The sequence below is a fragment of the Notothenia rossii genome (genome assembly GCF_949606895.1).
Source record: "Notothenia rossii genome assembly, chromosome: 8".
NCBI classification, from domain to species: Eukaryota; Metazoa; Chordata; class Actinopteri; order Perciformes; family Nototheniidae; genus Notothenia; species Notothenia rossii.
The window spans coordinates 44,606,751-44,625,585 of record NC_136906.1 but is presented as its reverse complement, the minus strand read 5'-3'; the positions used below and the strand labels follow the sequence as shown (position 1 = coordinate 44,625,585).

General features: G+C 39.4%; 2 long non-coding RNA genes across 2 annotated transcripts; both read right to left on the bottom strand.

Moving 5' to 3' along the window:
* Window positions 1-86: 86 nt before the first annotated feature.
* LOC307017400 lies at window positions 87-9,537 on the bottom strand. The gene is made up of 3 exons (XR_013802173.1): window positions 7,986-9,537; window positions 2,827-5,910; window positions 87-2,113 (listed from the first exon to the last, which is right to left on the bottom strand). It is a non-coding gene; the product is annotated as an uncharacterized lncRNA (long non-coding RNA).
* A 4,891-nt stretch (window positions 9,538-14,428) lies between these two features.
* Window positions 14,429-18,738, bottom strand: LOC307017402. The gene is made up of 2 exons (XR_013802175.1): window positions 18,144-18,738; window positions 14,429-17,923 (listed from the first exon to the last, which is right to left on the bottom strand). It is a non-coding gene; the product is annotated as an uncharacterized lncRNA (long non-coding RNA).
* Between the last annotated feature and the right edge of the window lie 97 nt (window positions 18,739-18,835).

Genomic DNA, 18,835 nt, shown 5'->3' with positions numbered 1-18,835 from the left:
AATAATAGTGAAGTCACAATAACTCATCTCTCGAGTTTTCTTTTTGAGCTTTGCCAAAAGCCACTGTGTCAAGTGTCCTACTTGAGTTGCCGTCCGCAGTTGTCCAATATGGCGGACCATCTCGCACATGCGCACTGCAGGTAGTGACGTAGTGACAGATGTCTGGCCAGATATAAGAGGAATTTTTGACAATAAAGCTGAATTTGACTTTCGCGTGCTTGCATATTTTAACAAAGCTTTTCATTTTAGCCACACTGAATTTAACTAGAAGTCATGGCTGTGTCAATTACCAGTCTGATATCGTTTTACAAAGATGACAAGAAGAGTGTAGACAGAGGAGAGAACCACTACAAGTCAGGACACGTTACAGTGCAGCCTAGATGAAGGTGTGCTTACCGGTGTTGTCAGGGCTAGCATGAGGGACAAGGTTTATAGTGTCGTTGAGTAGTGATAGCAAGAGTACCGTTAACCTTTTAAGACCGAGTTAATTTATTCACATTAATTCCCATCAACAAATCAATTTTATGTGTCACATGAAATCTTTATTAAGCAAGGCAAGTTTATTTATATAGCACTTTTCAACACAAGGCAATTCAAAGTGCTTTACAAAAAATGAAAGACATTAAGAAAATGGCATTTAAAATCAGTCATTAAAAAGAAAAGCTAATAAAATAAACATTAAAAGAAAAATACATGGATAAAAGTTACAGTGCAGTCTAAGATATGAATAGTTCAATTAAGAGCAGCGACAAAAAGAAAAGTCTTCAGCCTGGATTTAAAAGTAGTAAGTTGCAGCGGACCTGCAGGTTTCTGGGAGTTTGTTCCAGATATTTGGAGCATAATAACTGTACGCTGCTTTACCATGTTTAGTTCTGGCTCTGGGGACAGAAAGCTGACCAGTCCCTGAAGACCTGAGAGATCTTGATGGTTCATCATTTAGCAGGAGGTCAGAAATGCATTTTGGTCCTAAACCATTCAGTGCTTTATAAACAGCAGCAGTATTTTGAAATCTATTTTTTGACACACAGGAAGCCAGTGTAAAGACTTCAGAACAGGAGGGATGTGATCCACTTTCTTAGTGTTAGTGAGGACTCGAGCAGCGGTGTTCTGAATCAGCTGCAGCTTTCTAATAGATTTTTTAGTGAGACCTGTGAAGACACCATTGCAGTAGTCCAGTCTACTGAAGATAAAAGCATGGACACGTTTTTCCAAATCCTGCTGTGACTTTAGTCTTTTAATCCTAGATATGTTCTTTAGGTGATAGTAAGCTGATTTAGTAACTGTTTTAATGTGACTGTTGAAACCAATAACTAATTTAACCCGCTGACAAGAGAGCCCACCTCCGAAGATCGTGACTGGCTGAGGGACAGACTCGGGGGCAGGTTCTCAGGAATTTCTTGGCTTCTCTCCCCCGAGCCAGAAGAGGAACACTACAGCTTGGAAACACTTACTGTTCCTGAAATTATCAAATCTGTTGGGCATCAGGGACCTGAGGCAATTGTGGCAAGCATGGCATTGTCTGAAGAGCAACAGAGGGCAATTCAGGTGGCTACCACTGGTCAGCGAACCAACCCAAACTGGCATTTGTTCAGGAAAGGAAGGTTGACTGCCAGCAACTTTGGAGCTGTCCTGAGGTCAAAGCGTGTGACTGCTTCCTTTATTGCCAGGGTGCTAAGGCAACAACAGGCCCTTGATGGTGTTTTGTCTGTACAGTGGGGGACTATGAATGAATGTGAGGGCGTCAGGGCATTCACCACTGCCAATCAGATGCAGGTCCATGAGTCAGATTTGTAGCTCTCCCTATCAGGATTGTTGGGGGCATCTCCAGATGGTCTGGTAGGGTCTTCCGCTGTGCTGGAGGTAAAGTGTCCCTACGGAGCCAGGGAAATGACAATTAGTGAAGCATTGCAAATCAAGGGCTTCTGTGTCAGTAAGGAAGGAGAAACATTCAGCCTGCGTGAGGAACATCCTTACTGGCACCAAGTGCAAGGTCAGCTTCACCTCACTGCAAGGAAGAAGAAGAAATAATAAAATTGTGAATTGTTTTTAATTTACATTTACTCGCCTTTGCAATGTTGTGGTTGTTAGAGTGTTAGGTTTTCTGTCAGCTCGTCTGTTGGGAAGATATAAAATATAGTTTCATGGAAGTCACACCGTCACATATACTGTAAGAGCATTAAGACATACAGTTCATAGGCTAAAACAAAACATCTAAAGATATAACCTTGCACTTTGATAAGTCTCGTGAACATTTTCACTATTTTGACATTTTTATAGATGAAAATTGAACTAAAGAAATAAATGGTAGATTAATCCATATTGAAAATAGGTGTCAGCTGCTACACTAATTATAATAGTTATATTTCTTAATTAATTAAGATAAGATATTACTGGATTGATCCCAATTTGGGAAATGTTTGTGTTGCAGCAGCATAACAAGAAAAACAAAATATAAGTTATTATATATACAAAAGTATGTGAGGGATGGAATATTAAATTGAATATAAATGTAAAATGTACATGTGATTTTACGTCCAAGAGAAGCTATGGAGCAGAGAGTTCTCTGCCAGCCAGAGGTGATTTGTTATTAGTTCAATATGTCAAACTTATTTCCCTGACTACAATCTTTAGTTACATGGTGAAACGTTATGCTGCTTGTACTAATAAGACTTATCATATAAGGCACACAGGTTTTAATAGGATGTATTCATTATCTTTACTTGTGTTGCGGTCTTTTCAGCAGCGCCATCTCTATAACGGCGATACAGTCACTACCCATTATTTACATTTCACCGTGACATGGACAAAAATGTAACGTCAGCTTACCTCATGGCACGAATCCAGACTCTCCTTTGGAAAACATTGGCCGGGAAACGATAGAACAAGCACGTTTCATGCGAAGACCTGTGGCTGCAACCCGGAGCAAAGCAACAAACCATTGCGTAGCTAACTAGTAGCGCTAGCTTTAGCTAACGTTAGCTAACGAAACGAACTGCAGAGTAAAATTGGACAACACTGGTAATTAATTATTCTATAATTTCTAAAACTACTGTGTTAAAAACGACAATTTCAAAAATACAGATTCTAATGGTCAGATATAGATATAGGCCTACAGATACTAAAGATAGGCAGGTACTTGCTTTTAAGCAGAACACAGGGGAAAACAAACTTAGCGGGAGTGTTTACGTGTTCGGCGTAATGACGTACAATGGCCTCGACAATTTCTGTAGTCCTATTCAGCCATTCGGTAACAACCATCGTTTTTCAGACACGTAAACTCTTCAAAAATCCCCAGTGGGGTCACTGCTGATGTATTTAATGTCGTAGAACAAAACGTCAATTACCTCTTAAATTTGTGTCAACCACCGATCTTATTTCGAGCTATTTTCCAAAACCCAATGGAAAAAATGCATTGCTTTTTGAGGAAGGAACTGGAAGTGCTAAAAATGCTAACTTACTTCCGGGTTTTACGACGCGTCACTGCGACACGCGTCCTTAAACCCGGAAGTAAACTTCTTCCGGTTCCTTCGTCTAAAACGCAATGCAATTTCTCCATAGGATTTTGGAAAATAGCTCGAAATAAGGTCTGTGGTTGACACACATTTAAGAGATGGATCACGTTTTGTTCAGCCGGATAATATCCACATGTCAACCCTACTTTTATAATTTTTGAATAATAAATCTAGTCGGCAGAAGCAAAATGCTAACGTTATGCTATAAACAAACTACAAGCCAGTACAGCAGCAGGGTCGCACGACTTCAACGTCACGCCAACTTAAGATCGTTTCAACTGACTTGCACTGAAACTGCACTTTGAAAACTTTAAATATATTAACACTTTAAACTGTATACCCCGGTTATCTAGGCCCGTTTTGTTTAATGTATACCACATTTATCTAGGCCCTTTTTGTTTTATGTATAGGCCTACATGTCACACTGTGGGAAACGATATTTCGATATTTCTGGATGTATAACACATGTAGAATTTTTAACAATAAAGCTGAATTTGACTTTCGCGTGCTTGCATATTTTAACAAAGCTTTTCATTTTAGCCACACTGAATTTAACTAGAAGTCATGGCTGTGTCAATTACCAGTCTGATATCGTTTTACAAAGATGACAAGAAGAGTGTAGACAGAGGAGAGAACCACTACAAGTCAGGACACGTTACAGTGCAGCCTAGATGAAGGTGTGCTTACCGGTGTTGTCAGGGCTAGCATGAGGGACAAGGTTTATAGTGTCGTTGAGTAGTGATAGCAAGAGTACCGTTAACCTTTTAAGACCGAGTTAATTTATTCACATTAATTCCCATCAACAAATACATTTTATGTGTCACATGAAATCTTTATTAAGCAAGGCAAGTTTATTTATATAGCACTTTTCAACACAAGGCAATTCAAAGTGCTTTACAAAAAATGAAAGACATTAAGAAAATGGCATTTAAAATCAGTCATTAAAAAGAAAAGCTAATAAAATAAACATTTAAAGAAAAAATACATGGATAAAAGTTACAGTGCAGTCTAAGATAATAATAGTTCAATTAAGAGCAGCGACAAAAAGAAAAGTCTTCAGCCTGGATTTAAAAGTAGTAAGTTGCAGCGGACCTGCAGGTTTCTGGGAGTTTGTTCCAGATATTTGGAGCATAATAACTGAACGCTGCTTTAACATGTTTAGTTCTGACTCTGGGGACAGAAAGCTGACCAGTCCCTGAAGACCTGAGAGATCTTGATGGTTCATCATTTAGTCAGAAATGCATTTTGGTCCTAAACCATTCAGTGCTTTATAAACAGCAGCAGTATTTTGAAATCTATTCTTTGACACACAGGAAGCCAGTGTAAAGACTTCAGAACTGGAGCGATGTGATCCACTTTCTTAGTGTTAGTGAAGACTCGAGCAGCAGTGTTCTGAATCAGCTGCAGCTTTCTAATAGATTTTTTAGTGAGACCTGTGAAGACACCATTGCAGTAGTCCAGTCTACTGAAGATAAAAGCATGGACACGTTTTTCCAAATCCTGCTGTGACTTTAGTCTTTTAATCCTAGATATGTTCTTTAGGTGATAGCAAGCTGATTTAGTAACTGTTTTAATGTGACTGTTGAAACCAATAACTAATTTAACCCGCTGACAAGAGAGCCCACCTCCGAAGATCATGACTGGCTGAGGGACAGACTCGGGGGCAGGTTCTCAGGAATTTCTTGGCTTCTCTCCCCCGAGCCAGAAGAGGAACACTACAGCTTGGAAACACTTACTGTTCCTGAAATTATCAAATCTGTTGGGCATCAGGGACCTGAGGCAATTGTGGCAAGCATGGCATTGTCTGAAGAGCAACCGAGGGCAATTCAGGTGGCTACTACTGGTCAGCGAACCAGCCCAAACTGGCATTTGTTCAGGAAAGGAAGGTTGACTGCCAGCAACTTTGGAGCTGTCCTGAGGTCAAAGCGTGTGACTGCTTCCTTTATTGCCAGGGTGCTAGGGCAACAACAGGCCCTTGATGGTGTTTTGTCTGTACAGTGGGGGACTATGAATGAATGTGAGGGCGTCAGGGCATTCACCACTGCAACTCAGATGCAGGTCCATGAGTCAGATTTGTGGCTCTCCCAATCAGGAATGTTGGGGGCATCTCCAGATGGTCTGGTAGGGTCTTCCGCTGTGCTTGAGGTAAAGTGTCCCTACGGAGCAAGGGAAATGACAATTAGTGAAGCATTGCAAATCAAGGACTTCTTTGTCAGTAAGGAAGGAGAAACATTCAGCCTGCGTGAGGAACATCCTTACGGGCACCAAGTGCAAGGTCAGCTTCACCTCACTGCAAGAAAGAAGAAGAAATAATACAATTGTGAATTGTTTTTAATTTACATTTACTCGCCTTTGCAATGTTGTGGTTGTTAGAGTGTTAGGTTTTCTGTCAGCTCGTCTGTTGGGAAGATATAAAATATAGTTTCATGGAAGTCACACCGTCACATATACTGTAAGAGCATTAAGACATACAGTACATAGGCTAAAACAAAACATCTAATGATATAACCTTGCACTTTTTTAAGTCTCGTGAACATTTTCACTATTTTGACATTTTTATAGATGAAAATTGAACTAAAGAAATAAATGGTAGATTAATCCATATTGAAAATAGGTGTCAGCTGCTACACTAATTATTAGGGGTGCACCGAATGGGAAATTCTTTGCCGAAACCGATACCGAAAATAGGAAACAGTTGGCCGAAAGCCAAAAGGCCGAAAATGATTAATATAAATATATATATATATATAATGTATACAGTTTTTACCAATGTTGTTCAGCTACCTGATTATGGAAAAATACATGATAATGGCAAAACTTAACTTAAATAATAATCACTATTATGGGTCCATAAAACATTTATTCAGCACTTTTGAATGCATACAGTACATTAATTCCAAGTCAAGTGCATTTTCTTTTCTCTGTAGGATAACTACAACAAAGTGCATTCAGAACAAAGCCAAGGTGCTTTAAAACTGCATAAACATCTAGGCCAGTAGGCCTACAACAAAATAGTGTAAATAAAGACTGTAACAGCCAGGCCTTCAACAACAACAAATGCACCTATAAGTGCATGCATACAAATGTGCAAACTGGATAAATCCACATGAATGTAACTATTTACAAATGAAATTACAATTCAATTTCATAAGCAAAGTAGTAAACATTGTATAAAGATACATAAAGTGAAAACTGGATACAAAATCCACAATCAATTACAAATTAAATTACAATTTCAAGAATCTGCAAATAAGGTGGTCTGTCCTCATGAGCAATGTAAACAACATTGTATCATTTAGATACCGAAAGTACAATATATTGAACACTGTGCTGCTGTCATTTCCCCCTAATGATAACCTGAGATGGTGAATTATAACTCACAATGAAAATTGTTCAGGAAAGTGGGTATAGAGTAGACATGTAGAACTAGATAAGCTTATGATAAGCCAGCCTGGTCTACTTATTAAGGAAAAGTGAGAGGTTATTTTTAATGAACAGTAGCTTCTCTGCTTTATCAGCCATAAGTCTGTTCCTCTTCTCATCAAGCACATGAGAGGCAGCGCTGAACAGTCTCTCGCTGTCAATGCTTGTGATTTGATCTTACTCCGCATATTTGTCCGGGTGTTTTGATTTCAAGTGGTGGAGTAATCCCGAAGTGGTGAAAGTCTTTGCAGTTACACCCCCTCGAGAAATGTCAGCTGAACACGTTTTACAAATCGCAATCTGCGCCTCTTTCTCTGATATTTTTAAATATCTCCGAGCGCCAGACATGTTGGCTGTGAGCCAGCCGCGAGCATGGTCGCGCGCCGTCTTGTCGCCGCCTTTTGATTACGTCATCACAACAACACGTTAGCTTACCAACGTAACCCTGTTCCCTGACATTCGGTGATATTTTTTCGGTGCTAAAACCCTTTCGGTCGAAAGCCGAAACGGCCTTTTTAACCATTTTCGGCCGATAATTTTCGGTGGCCGAATATTCGGTGCATCCCTACTAATTATAATAGTTATATTTCTTAATTAATTAAGATAAGATATTACTGTATTGATCCCAATTTGGGAAATGTTTGTGTTGCAGCAGCATAACAAGAAAAACAAAATATAAGTTATTATATATACAAAAGTATGTGAGGGATGGAATATTAAATTGAATATAAATGTAAAATGTACATGTGATTTTACGTCCAATAGAAGCTATGGAGCAGAGAGTTCTCTGCCAGCCAGAGGTGATTTGTTATTAATTTAATATGTCAAACTAATTTCCCTGACTACAATCTTTAGTTACATGGTGAAACGTTATGCTGCTTGTACTAATTAGACTTATCATATAAGCCACACAGGTTTTAATAGGATGTATTCATTATCTTTACTTATGTTGCGGTCTTTTCAGCAGCGCCATCTCTAAAACGGCGATACAGTCACTACCCATCATTTACATTTCACCGTGACATGGACAAAAATGTAACGTCAGCTTACCTCATGGCACGAATCCAGACTCTCCTTTGGAAAACATTGGCCGGGAAACGATAGAACAAACACGTTTCATGCGAAGACCTGTGGCTGCAACCCGAGCAAAGCAACAAACCATTGCTAACGTTAGCTAATGAAACGAACTGCCGAGTAAAATTGGAAAACACTGGTAATTAATTATTCTATAATTTGTAAAACTACGGTGTTAAAAACGACAATTTCAAAAATACAGATTCTAATGGTCAGATATAGATATACAGATACTAAAGATAGGCAGGTACTTGCTTTCCAGCAGAACACAGGGGAAAACAAACTCAGCGGGAGTGTTTACGTGTTCGGCGTAATGACGTACAATGGCCTCGACAATTTCTGTAGTCCTATTCAGCCACTCGGTAACAACCATCGTTTTTCAGACACGTAAACTCTTCAAAAATCCCCAGTGGGGTAACTGCTGATGTATTTAATGTCGTAGAACAAAACGTGATTTATCTCTTAAATTTGTGTCAACCACAGACCTTATTTCGAGCTATTTTCCAAAACCCTATGGAAAAAATGCATTGCTTTTTGAGGAAGGAACCGGAAGTGATAAAAATGCTAACTTACTTCCGGGTTTTACGACGCGTCACTGCGGTTCTCTATAGAGAGGCGAAGTCCCGCCCATCTACTTCCGACCCATGGGACCCCGGAAGCGGAAAATTATACATTGACGTCAATGGAGAGAGAAAAGTCATCTTTCGATCCCGTTTGAATTGTGCCACGAATGACACATATGATGTTTGTCAAATTAAAAGCACATTTTGCAAGTCAAAAAAATTAAAATGTGTCGTAAAACTGTGAAGTTACACATTTTTTTGTGTGAAACCGTTCAGTGAACTACAGGTCTCTGGTCTCGCACAATACACGTCACCATCACAAAGATGGCTGTCACGTTAGCAAATTTCACCTGTTTCTTTCAGAATGAGGCGAAAAAGTATAAAACAAGGTGAAAATCACTACAAGTCTGGGCATGTTGAGAGCTGTACATACACGAAAGGGGAGTTAGTCAGTTCTGTAAGAGCCAGCATGCGGGACCGGCTTTACAAGATTTCAATGAGTAATATGAGTGCAATGTTTAAGGTTCATGTCAGCTAGCTAACATTAGCTAACAAGGTACACTAACGTGTTTTGTTTTAGCAACTAGTTTTCTCCTTAAGAACTTTGTGGTCTCTGTGTATGCTGTGGATAACATTAATGTTCACAAGAACAAGCTACACTCCCGTGTTTTGTTTTATTTGCTCTTCAGATTGAAACGGCCAGTTCTATATCGACTATATGTGTGATCTCCTTTTTACATCTCGTTGTGTCATTTGAGTTTATTTGCTGTGTGTAGATTCAAGGATTTTGGTTGTGCAAACTTGTCACCTTTCGGCGAAATTCGCCGTTTTCAATCCAAAATAGGTCGTTTGTGTGATTCATGTAGATCTGCAATAAAAATATTTTGGGGTATGGGAGGGGGTCTGGGACCCGGATTAACAGTAGGGCCTGGCTCATTTCGTGGCATCTGCAGGCAGTGGCAAGTACTTCCGGCATCTGCCACAGAGGCCGCTACTCCGTGGTATCTGTGGCAAGTATATGCCACAGATGCCACAACTTGCCGTGGCAAGTATATGCCACAACTTATATATGCCACAACTTGCCGTGGCAAGTATATGCCACAACTTGCCGTGGCAAGTAAATGCCACAAGTTAAGAGTTAAGAGAAGGTTTACGGTAGCTGCCACTCGCCTTCCGTGGCAAATGCTGATATTTAAACCCGTATTTATCGCGTAAAATGTCGCTGTTTTGGCATGACTTTATAGGACTGATCTGTACACAAGACTGATGATCTGTTACTGATGGTCCGATCTCTATTTTTCAAAAAGATTAAACATTATATGTTCTATAGATTTTACTTGGAGAACGTGGTTTGTTAAAATAAATAAACGTGCTATTTTTATGATAATACTCAAGATATATTATTATAAAACATCATCCTTAAAATTCTTTTTTTAAATGTATTTTTAAATGTTCTAAATTTGAAAAAACTAGATAAAAATAAACTAAAGTTAAAATCTTGTTTTTCATGCCCCAAGAGCAATAAAAACACCTGGTAAAAAGATCCTGAGTGAGGCTTTCATAATTCATGCATGAAAGGGTTAAGAAAGACAAATATATGTTTCTATTGGTTTTAGTAAGATGGTTTATTATAGTGTATTCTTACATATTCAGTAGGCTATATTGTTTATTCTTTAGATACTCTGTAGATAAATATCTACTAATAATGTGTAAATTATTTCCTGTTTCTTTTTATTATTATTATTTTATGTTTCCTATCCCTTATCACTGCTGTAACGCAAAGATTTCAACATTTTAGATAAATAAAGTAAATACAACGTATCATATCAAAATCTGTTTATGTTAATTAGCAACACAATGATTTGATATTTGCATGCATGACATATAACCTTTTTACTGATGCACAAAAAAAGTTTTAACAAGGGTGTAATTATATTACATTGTAACCCTCTTTCCTCAACATATTAAATCAACTTTATACGGTTAAATGAGGATTGCTTGGAGTATCATGCTTAAGAGAACATTCTTCATGTTTATTTAAGTATTTATCATTCTCATGGTGCTGCCCTAAGTCTGTAGCCAAGTCTAATAACACCATTGTACACGTTGCTGTGTCAATACAGATATTTATTTTTTAATTATTTGTCTTTACTAGTAACAATACACCTGGTTATCGTAGCAAGCAGTGGAAACTCCCCTCAACAAGCGACAATTGCCAAGGGCTTGCGTTGCAACGCTCACTTGCCAATATTTCTTTTTTTATTACAATATAGGCCTATGTTTAGTCTACTATCTTAGATATAGCACGTTTGTTTATTTTAGCAAACAACGTAGGCTATTCCAAGTAAAATTGAATATAAATGATAATTTATTTTTGAAAAATAGAGATCGCACATCAGTCCTGTGTACAGATCAGTCCGATAAAGTCATGCCTAAACAACGACATTTTACACGATAAATACGAGTTTAAATATCAGCATTTGCCACGGAAGGCGAGTGGCAGCTACTGTAAAACTTCTCTTAACTCTGGCATCTTGTGGCAACTCCCGTTCAGCATGCGCAAATGCCACGGCAAGTTGTGGCATCTGTGGCATTTACTTGCCACGGCAAGTTGTGGCATATACTTGCCACGGCAAGTTGTGGCATCTGTGGCATATACTTGCCACAGATGCCACAGAGTAGTGGCTTCTGTGGGAGATGCCACAAATGCCAAGGCACATGCCACGGCGAGTAATGGCGACACTCATTGTGTTTTAGTATGATAAATAAAATAATATTGTACCTTGAAAATCAATGCATTCGTTCATTTGACACGTTGATGGTTTTAGGTAGGCTATACAGCGACCCCTGGCGGTTCTAGTGTGAAGTAAAAGTAGAAGTAGCCAACCTAAATGTTGGAATACTCTGTTACAAGTAAAAGTCATGCATTAAGATGTTACTCAAGTAAAAGCGCAAAATGATTAGCATAACAATATACTTAAAGTGCATAATACATGTTTTCATTATAATGATTGATCATGAAAGTGTTCTCAAAGCTGGTAAAGGTGCAGCTAATTTTAATGACTTTGTATACTGTAGTAGGGTATCTTGTGAATTTACTCCAGGAGTAACTATAACGTCTGATTTAAGACTTGATTATATGTATCATCATTAATCAGAATCTGTAGTAAGTAACTAAAGGTAGCGTATTAAATAAATGTAGGGGAGTAGGCTACAATTACACAATTTACCTCTGAATTGTAGTGGGGTAAGTAGCCTACTACGTAACATACCATTTACATACTCAACTAAAGTACAAGTAGGCTATTTCTAAATCACAAATACAGTACTTGGGTATACAAGTTAGCCTATTTCCCACCTCTGGTCAACAATGTTAGATCTTTATGTCAACTTACTAATAATATATCTTGAGTATTATCATAAAAATAGCATGTTTATTTATTTTAACAAACCACGTTCTCCAAGTAAAATCTATAGAACATATAATGTTTAATCTTTCTGAAAAATATGATTGGACCATCAGTAACAGATCATCAGTCTTGTGTACAGATCAGTCCAATAAAGTCATGCCAAAACAGCGACATTTAAATATCAGCATTTGCCACGGAAGGCGAGTGGCAGCTACCGTAAACCTTCTCTTAACTCTTAACTTGTGGCATTTACTTGCCACAGCAAGTTGTGGCATATACTTGCCACGGCAAGTTGTGGCATATATAAGTTGTGGCATATACTTGCCACGGCAAGTTGTGGCATGGTTGTGGCATATACTTGCCACGGCAAGTTGTGGGATCTGTGGCATATACTTGCCACAGATACCACATCTGTGGCATATACTTGTCACAGATACCACGGAGTAGCGGCCTCTGTGGCAGATGCCGGAAGTACTTGCCACTGCCCGCAAATGCCACGAAATGCGCTTGCTGTCTCTCCGGATTAATGTGCGGCCGCAAGCTTTTTTTATATATTGTAATGAAGCGCGAGCTGTGTGCTCGAGTCTTCCTGCCTGTCGGCTCTGCTCATGATGTATAATAAGGCTCTGCTGCTCGGCGATGATGATGGTCTAGCTTCAGCAGCTACATTACCTACGGTGCGTTCGTTAATACTAACTGTGTGGTTCGGAGTCACTGTGGCACAGACTGGACCGCTGGTGAAAAGCTGTTAGAACGGGCCGTTCATGTGTTCAGAGCAGAGCTCCCTGTCGGAGCAGCAGAGCGTGATGTGCACTGAAAAGGTTTTTTTTCCGTCGCAATATTATCGTTGAGCTACCTAACTAGCATACATTGTCACTATCTGCTAACGTTAGCTTTAGCCTTCGTTTTCTAATCGTTTTTTTCATAGGCTATAAACAGAGGTGGTATAAGTATATATCTTGTACTTAATTAAAAGTAGAAGTACTCAGTTCTTGTACTTGAGTAAAAGTAGAAGTACTCAGATCTTGTACTTGACTAAAAGTAGAAGTACTCAGATCGTGTAGTTTAGTTTAGTTTTTATTAGGATCCCCATTAGCACTAGCATGAGCATTGGCTATTCTTCCTGGGGTCCTCACCCACACAAAACATACATAATACAAACCAGAACGGAACAACTCATCATTTCATGAAAAGTGCATGGTAAGGAAGTGAAAGCAAAAACAAAACAGAAAAAAATAGTCATCACATTTTAGCCATCATCAAGTCAAAACCTAAACAAAATTTTACCAACAATATAATTTACATGATAATACTAATTACTAATTACTAATTGACCCACAAGTACAGTTCAAATTTAATTTGTAGTTCTCAGATATTGTTTTAGCAAATGTTTGAAATGTATGTTTGAGTTGTCTTGAATGATATGGACCGGTAACGAATTCCAGCTGACCATTGCTCTGTGTAGGCTACTTGAGTAAAAGTAGAAGTATCAGAGTGTAGGAATATTCTGTTACAGTAAAAGTCCTGCATTCCAAATGTTCCTCAAGTAAAAGTAGAAAAGTATTATTATCAAAATATAGTGAAAGTAGCGACAGTAAAAGTAGTGATTTTGCAGATTGGTCCATTTCAGAATAATATGATATGTTTTATAATGATTGATCATTAAAGTGTTCCCAAAGCTGGTAAAGGTGCAGCTAGTTTGAATGACTTTGTATACTGCAGGGTAGCTTGTGGATTTACTCCAGGTGGAACTAAAGTCTGATTTTAGACTTGATTATATTTCACATCATTCATCCACATCTGTAAAGTAACTAAAGGGATTAAATACATGTAGTGGAGTAAAAGTACACCATGTACCTCTGAACTGTAGTGGAGTAGAAGTACAAAGTAGCAAAACATTGAAATACTTAAGTAAAGTACAAGTATCTCAAAATTGTGCCCAATTATAGTACTTGTTGAGTTTATGAACTTAGTTACTTTACACCAGTGGCTTTAAAGATAGAAAGACTAAGCCTTGCACAGAGGCATGCAAATGAATTTTCAAAATGCTCAACAGTGCTGCCAAAATTATAAACTGGCTGCTACACGATTAAAATAAATGCTTTTATATATTTCTATTAGATGTGACTCTTTGGCGTTTCTGTTAATATTAACAATGCTGCTTTAGTTGTTCTGACTGCTAAAATCCTCTGTTATTCCTAATTTTAAAGCCGATATTCTGTGGGGTCGGGGGGCTCGGATCCTTGTCACCTTTTTCATACCTGATGAGTTTGCATCCCTGTTGTCAATTTGTTTGGTTATCTAGGCACAGCTGTGTGTGACTCCCTCTGGTACACTGGTATGTGTTTTCCTAATGTAAAGAGCATTGATTAATTAATAAACTACACACTGACTCTAGATCCTGACCAAATCCTTTTTTGTTGATCAAATGTTTTTCAAAAATGTATTGTATATTATATAACAGCTGCACATCACAGACCGGAGTCTCTGCTACTGTGGACCACGAAGGAGGCGATCATCATCCCCATCCCCAAAGACCCTGCATGGCATGGAAATCTCCTCCTCCTGGAACAATTCTACACCCAGCATATGCTCCCTGTGTTGGCCAGTAGAGAGGAGGACATTTAAATAAACATACTCTTAACACCCTCGGACTCTGCGTTGTGTTTCATATGTGTGATGGGGTGTTATGCAGAGGGGAGGAAAACAGGACACAGCAGATTGGGATTGGGGTGGAGATGCTGAGCAGTTATTTAATTGTTGCATGTAATTATTATTATACTGCGTGCTTCTTAGTTATTCCATCTTTTGCTGTAACATGGATCTTTATGTAACTCTATATTTACTTATCTACCACACTTCCTTCTACATCATACACCATCATTATACATGATGGTGTATATAGGATATATATATATATATATATATATTTGTATACATATCTGTAAATTGTATAATTTTATTTTTCGTATTTGGGATTTCTCTTTTGTCCACTCAAATACACTTGGCCCTTTCTCTTTTCCATGTGGAAAATGGCAGCTGCATATTCTGCTTTTCTCATCTGGCTCCCTGTCTGCTCGTCTACAATGAGACAATTATATAATTAATTACTAATAATCATTTAAACCTGTTATTAACAATATTTCACAAATTCTTCATGTAAACTTAAAGGGCCTGTGACACGAGTTTCCCCCATCATCCAAACCCATCAATTTGAGTAAATATTGTCCCCTTGAAAACCGTTACTGAACGGATTTTGGATATTTGTACTTTGATAACCATTAATCTGCCCTTCAATGTTAACAATTTTCTAGATCTTCTCGGGGATTCTTCAAGTCCCGCCAAATCATGTGTGACGTCATTGCGGGCACAGCGCTCCAGCTGCACCGTTCAGGATCCCAGCCTCTGCATGTAAACGCACGATGGCGCACACAGCAGCAAGCTCAGACAGCGATGACAGTTTAATTTTGAACGTGTCTGAGAGCTCATATGAGGCTGAAGGATCGGTTTATTTTGTATCTGTTAGAAGTTTAGGAATTAGGTGCGTCAATATGGGCGATCATACAGTCATGTGGCCAGTGGTGGACTGGGACTAAAAATCAGCCCGGGACTCTCGACCGGCCCACTTCAGTACCACTAGTAAATTGTCAACGGGGGGAGTGGGGGATGTGCTAGTGACTTATCCGACCGGCCCACTTCGGTACCACTAGTAAATTGTCAACGGGGGGAGTGGGGGATGTGCTAGTGACTTATCCGACCGGCCCACTTCGGTACCGGCCCATCGGGATTCGTCCCGATGGCCAGTCCGCCACTGCACCCAGTCCAGCCCACGTAAACTGTCAACGGGGGGAGCCTCGCTGCGGGGAAACGGTGGACCTAGTGTCCCGATCGGAGTGGGAATAATAATAATAATAATAATAATCCGTGCATTTTATCCATTAATTTCCCCAACATTGTGGTAAAAAAAACCACACGTTTAATCCATGTTGGTGTAGGCTACTACTACAACCACTGGTGTAGTGCGGATGTTTTTGAGGGCGGGGGAGCCTCGCTGCGGGGAAGCAGTGTGTGTGGACCTGTCAGCGCAACTTACATGATGCCGAATTTAATGAATACATTTAAATCATTGGTTTAAACGGCATAATAATAAGGACGATCGTCCGTTCTGTGATTCTCCAGAGCACACATGTTATGATATTAGGGTCATGCAGAATGAGATGAGATCGTTGGCCCTTTAAGAGAGAGAGAGAGAGAGAGAGAGAGAGAGAGAGAGAGAGAGAGAGAGAGAGAGAGAGAGAGAGAGAGAGGTGTGGCTTGTGCATGTGTGTTTGTGGATGGTAGAGCGACAGTGAGGGAACGTGTGTATGTTATTTCTGGAAGTGAAACGAGGCAGCAGAAAAACAGAGGTCTGTGATGTATTTTGTGAAACAGAAGAACAGCTAAATAAATGCAACGGCCTCCCAAGAAGAGCTCGCCTCTCTCCAGTCATTTAAGCTAAAGTGGGTTATTGAACCTGAAGCTTGTTGCTTCTGCCCTCCTCGACTACGGTTTGGGAGCCGACAGGAACGTTCAACACACAGATGGCCAGTCCGCCCCTTTGTAGCATATTATTTCGATGAGAGATGAGCAGATCGCCACTGTGCATTCAACCAAAGACACACACAGCCACGCAACAACTGCGGGATTTATACAGCTCCTTATGGGTACTGCAATTTGTGAAGTGCTTTCCTCCGTGGTGAAACAATCAGCACTGCACCACGGAGGAAAGCGGCAGAAAGTCACCTGGAGATAAAGAGGGCGGGGCTGCGTTGCGTGCATGGCTTCCTTCTGCAGGTAACGGGGAGACGCGCTCTGGCGGCGGTGTCGTTCAGGATCCGAAAATACAATTTAAATATTTTTGCACACTTATTCCACTTATTCCTAGTGTGCCACTGGTTAGGGTGCCGCGTGCCAATGCTGGCACGCGTGCCAGGGGTTGCCGACCCCTGTATTAGACTATTAAAAAAAGAAATCATGCTTCAAATAAGTGGGGGTACCCCCGTGTCCAACGCCCACTACACCACTGACTGCAACTACAAAAAGCTAAGGTTTGTTTTCTCATCAGGAAATGCAGACCGGCTCAAACAAAAGATTTTTAAATCATCATCCTTACGATCATTTAATGTGTCATATGTTCGCCGAGTTGACATGAAAGCACTAATAAATGTAGTTTCATCTACTTGAGTTTACAACTACAAAAATAATCGATTTGATATCACATCCACGGGAGGAAATTCAGCAGCTCTCACTACCGATTTTTTATCCTAATTTAATCATCATCTTCACCACGATCATTTATGTTTATGTTCGCGGAATTGACATGAAACCACTGACAAATATGAATATACTGTAGTCAACTTCATTAAAACGTTATTAACGTGCCTAAACTCAGTAATTCACAATTTCTACGCATGACAACACACTTTGTCCGTGTTTGGCTCTCTCGCCGCACAGTGAAGCGTTCCCGCATTGACGTCACTTCCGGCTTCCCCCAAAACCTCAAAATGAGTCGAAGGAATTTTCCCGCGATGTTCGAAATTATTGATATTTATCGGAACGGTATCGCTTTTTCTTTTTTAAACTGACTGTTCGAGATTACTAGTAGCCCACTATTTCATTGCACAACAGTTGTTGGGTTCGTGTCACAGGCTCTTTAAGAGCACAGCTGTATGTTGAGTATGTCAGCTTTGCTTGGTTCATCTTACTGGGGGGCAGCTAGATGGATATCGGTGCAGTCCACAATAATTTTTCAGTTGAAGGCAGAATGAATGTATTATTGACTCAGAATGAAGCACAACTTCATGTGATACAATACATTGACTTTATTTCTAATTGTGTAAAAAAATATGAGCATTGATTAGCAAGCAGGACCTGCAGGAACAGAGAATGGTGATGGATGGAGCTGGGAAGAGAGAAGAATAAAGAAAACAGATCAACTTTATTATCGGATATTAAAAATTCTATTTCAAAACAAGTTGCCGCTCCTACAGTTTTCTAGTATGTAAAGATGATTTCACATGACCAATGCAAAATATCACACTCAATACATGTGTGTCTCTGGGGGGTGCATTGTGCCTTTGATGTATATAAATAATATACCATAACCAAATACTATTACGTACAGTGGAAATCAGGTTGCCAGAGCAGGTCAGTCCAGTGTGCATGTTCCTCAGGGTCTCAGCAGTTACAGGTGAAGTAAAGAAAATAAAAGAGAAAAAGGTCAGTAACAACACTTTAAAGTAACAACACTGAATAATTATCTCTTTTAATAATTTTCTCTCAGTAATCACTCAACTACTGTTTTTCCAACAAACAGATTGACTCACTCTCACTATCATCACAATGAAACACGTCCAGAAGAATGTCATGCAAAGCTGCCTGCCTTCCTTCCTTCGACTCTCCCTGAACTGCCTGATATTTTAATGTTCAATGTTAACCATTTTTGCAGATAGCATGAAGTAGAAAAGATCGCTGATGCTAATGTAGCGTTAGCCTACCTCCCGCCCCCTTAGCACCTGGTGGAGGGGGCGATAGGCTACTCTTCAAATGTTTCACAAAATACTTACCATCATGACTACTCTTACTGTTTAACATTTTGGTTTACTTCATGTTAAGGCTAATACAAATGACATGGCTAAGTAATGTAATGCTAACTAACATGCTCGCTACTAGCTAGGTAGCTAACTTGACTATGTTCCATGCAAAACATGTATATTACCTGATATGTTTGGTCCAACGACTCCTGGTCCTTTCATCAGACGGGAAGCGATAGAATGAGCAAGTGGTATGATCACTTTTGTGATTACAACCTGGT